At 40.1% G+C, this 4,125-nt stretch overlaps 1 pseudogene; it reads right to left on the bottom strand.

The window, feature by feature from the left end:
• Positions 1-955: 955 nt before the first annotated feature.
• LOC118829611 lies at positions 956-1,429 on the bottom strand (annotated as a pseudogene).
• Between the last annotated feature and the right edge of the window lie 2,696 nt (positions 1,430-4,125).

Here is a 4,125-nt window from a genome sequence, read left to right as displayed (position 1 = left end):
TTCCCTTCAGCTACACTAATACTGATGTCGCATGAATTATACACATCATATTACCATGTAGGAATGTAAACAAAACAGTTCAACTTTAGTAAGTCCCTTAGGATTTCTCTTTCTTGATTACCTTTTCATGCTTCTCTTGATTCTTGGGTTTGAAGGTCAAATTTTCTATTCAGCTCTGGTCTTTTCACTGAGAAAGCTTGAAAGTCCACTATTTTATTGAAAGTCTATATTTTGCCTTGGAGCATGACACTCAGTTTTGCTGGATAGGTGATTCTTGGTTTCAATCCTAGCTCTATTGACCTGTGGAATATCATATTCCAAGTCCTTTGATCCCTTAATGTAGAAGCTGCTAGATCTTGTGTTATTCTGATTATGTTTCCACAATATTCAAATTGTTTCTTTCTGGCTGCTTGCAGTATTTTCTCCTTGAGATGGGAGCTCTGGAATTTGGTGACAATATTCCTAGGAGTTTTCTTTTTGGGATCTTTTTGAGGAGGCGATCTGTGGATTCTTTCAATTTCTATTTTACCCTCTGACTCTAGAATATCAGGGCAGCTCTCCTTGATAATTTCTTGAAAGATGGTATCTAGGCTCTTTTTTTGATCATGGCTTTCAGGTAGTCCAATAATTTTTAAATTATCTCTCCTGGATCTATTTTCCAGGTCAGCAGTTTTTCTAAAGAGATATTTGACATTGTCTTCCATTTTTTCATTCCTTTGGTTCTGTTTTATAATATCTTGATTTCCCATAAAGTCACTAGTTTCCACATGCTCCAATCTCATTTTTAAGGTAGTATTTTCTTCAGCTGTTTTTTGGACCTCCTTTTCCATTTGGGTACTTCTGCCTTTTAAGGCTTTCTTCTCCTCATTGGCTTTTTGGAGCTCTTTTGCCATTTGAGTTAGTCTATTTTTTTTTGCTTTAAACTTTGTTTTATTTAATCCAGTTTAGTAGATGATTAATGTTTTCCACCAACTCGGGGCACAGAAACTGTGACAGGCTTCACAATTTTTTGTTTAGGTGCTGCCTTTGTAGGAGCCTTAGCAGCAGATGCAGCTGTCTTCTTTGTTGCTTGCTTAGCTTTATTTGCTTCCTTGGCAGCCCTGATGGCTTGTTCTCATTGGGCCTTTCTAACTTCAGGTTTCTGGTTCCTCTTGGCCATTATATCAGCAAGAGAAGCCCCAGTGATAGCCCTCTGGAATTTGATAGTCCGGCGTGTCCTTTTCTTTTGAATCTCTTCCGACTCTCCCTTCTTGTGCTTTCTTCTATACAGGACAGTCCAATTGGTCTGCCAGGGGTTCCTCTTTGAAAGGAATGCAGACTTGCATTTTGCATTCAAAAATTGGAAAACCTTCCCGTCCGTGCGGGCGTAGCGCCTCCCGTGACCCGAGTAGATCTTGTACCCACTGAAGCTGCACAGCTCGACCTTCATGGCTGCAAGCCGGATGAAGATGGTGAAGAGGAAGAGAGTGAGTTAGTCTATTTTTTAAGGTATTATTTTCTTCAGTATTTTTTGGGTATCCTTTAGCAAGTCATTGACTTGTTTTTCATGGTTTTCTCGCATCACTCTCATTTCTCTTCCCAATTTTTCCTCTTCTTCTCTAACTTGCTTTTCCAAATCCTTTTTGAGCTCTTCCATGGCCTGAGACCAGTTCATGTTTTTCTTGGAGGCTTTTGATGTAGGCTCTTTGACTTTGTTGACTTTTTCTGGCTGCATGTTTTGGTCTTCTTTGTCATCAAAGAAAGATTTCAAAGTCTGAGTCTGAATCTGAGTCCATTTTCGCTGCCTGGCCATGTTCCCAGCCAACTACTTGACCCTTGAGTTTTTCATGGGGGTATGACTGCCTGTAGAGTACAGAATACTTTGTCCCAAGCTTGAGGGGTTGCGCTGTTGTTTTCACACAGCAAGCTCTGCCACACCAGTGCTTCTCCTCCCCCAAGAACTGCCAACCCAGACCGGACTCAGATCTTAAGCAGGCTCTGCACTCCTGCTCTGATCCACCACTTAATTCTTCCCACCAGGTGGGATTGGGGCTGGAAGCAACTGCAGCTGTAGTTCTGTCCTCAGAGCTGCACCATCTCTGCTGCCCCTTGGGTGGTAGCCGAACAGTGAACTCTTTTCACTCTGTCCCCACAGCTTTTCCCACTAACCTTCTCTATTGTCTTTGGTGTTTGTGGGTTGAAAAGTCTGGTAACTGCCACAGCTCACTGATTCAGGGTGCTAGGGCTTGTTCCACCCAGCTCCTGGTCTGGTTGGTCCTGTCGCAGCCCACGCTGGGCTCCGCTCCCCTTCGCTCCCAGCTCTGTGAGCGATAGACCTTACCCAGTGACCATCCAGGCTGTCCTGGGCTGGAGCCCTGCTTCCCTCTGCTATTTTGTGGGTGCTGCAGCTCTAGAATTTGTTCAGAGCCATTTTTTATAGGTTTTTGGAGGGACCTGGTGGGGAGCTCATGCAAGTCCCTGCTTTCCAGGCTTCGTCTTGGCTCTATAAAACTATTTTCAAACATAAAATTCCCTCTATATGTTTAATAGTAAAATATTTTTGTCTTTTTTTTTCTTAAAACAAGTAGTAATGACTATTTTCTAGAAAAAACAACAAAATGTAGAATGATTTGAGAGACATTATACATGAGGAAATGTTAAATGAACTGGGATTGTTTGACTTGAGGAGTAGATTGTAGTCATTGTCAAGGGCCAAATTCATAATTGCATCACAAGTGTGTTTCAGTCTTTCCTCTTCCTTCCCATAGCCACATCAATACTTCATGCCTAGACTATTGTAATAATCTATTATTGGGCTTCCTGAGTTTGAGGTTCTTTCCACTCCAATCCACACTGCATACTGCTACTAAAACACAAATTTCATTGTATAACTTCCCTGTTCAGAAGCCTTTCAATGACTTCCTATTTCCTACTCCATTAAGTTTAAGTTTCTTTGCTGAGCTTTCAGGGCCCTCCACAACACATCTGGCTTTCCCCTTCCTGTCCAAGGTTATATCAATCTTGCTCCTTCCCAGCAAGTTTGCTTTATGCTATCGAGGTTTGTTTCTTCATCCTTCCACGACTGTAGCATGCTTATTGACTCCCCATCTTCAAGTTTTTGCTATGTTGTTTCTCTCTTCTATCCAAATCCTTTCCATTATTTGTCAAAGCCCGGTTCAAGCCAACTTCCTGCAAGAAACCCTCCCTACTGATCTTATTCCTTATCGCTCCCATTCCCATCTTTTGAACTCCTATGTCAATATCACACAATCCAGTACTTTTCTATGCCCATTCTGGTATTGTTCATTATTGTTTTTTGTTTTACTTTTTTTCTCTCCAAAGACTGGGGAGCTAGAAACTTTGTCTTCGATTTCTGTATTATACCTAGCAAGCCACTTGTTAAGTGTGCAAGACACAACTTGTTGCTGGATTGCTTTTGTAAAAACTGGTAACTAGTAGATTCCTAACTCCACTGAGTATAGAATAAGAGAAAAGGCATTTAAATAGCATCAGAAAAAGAATTTGTTCTTATGTTCACATGACAATGCTTATTTTTTATTTTGTACTTAAGTTTCAATATTTAAGTGTATGTTTCTTTTTCTTTTCTTATTGTGTATCTGAGTTTTGGTATTTAAGTCTGAAATTTAAAAAAAAAAGGAAAAAAAGAAAGGTCAAATATTTGCCTGGTGTCATGTGGACAACACCCAAGCAACTTACTATAATGAGATAGTGATATGATAGCCTACCCTACATAGGATGGATGTCCATTGTTAGGCATACTCTTCATAGCCCTCTGCTTGATCTTTCTTTTGTACTGTATTCCACCTTGCAGAAGAACTACTTATACATCTACCTTATAACTTATTAAATGTAAACATGCTGGGGGATGCTCTCTATTTTATTTTATCTTGGTATCCCCAGATCCTGACATATTGCCTCACATGTTAGAGGTACTTAATACATGTTTGTGGAATCTGAGCATATCTGAATGCAGTGGTCTAGATTAGATAACTTCCAGTTCATCAAGAGTTAAGTTCTCTGAGCCTGTGTCCTGAAAAGAAAATTAAAAAGAACAAAATTCATTATACAATAGTTTAAAAGCCTTATCTTTTAGACCTGCAAGGTTTTAACTTTTAATTAGGTCTC

Source organism: Trichosurus vulpecula, chromosome 8 (genome assembly GCF_011100635.1).
Source record: "Trichosurus vulpecula isolate mTriVul1 chromosome 8, mTriVul1.pri, whole genome shotgun sequence".
NCBI lineage: Eukaryota > Metazoa > Chordata > Mammalia > Diprotodontia > Phalangeridae > Trichosurus > Trichosurus vulpecula.
Note: the sequence above shows the minus strand (reverse complement) of the source record. Positions and strands in the feature narration are given on the sequence as shown.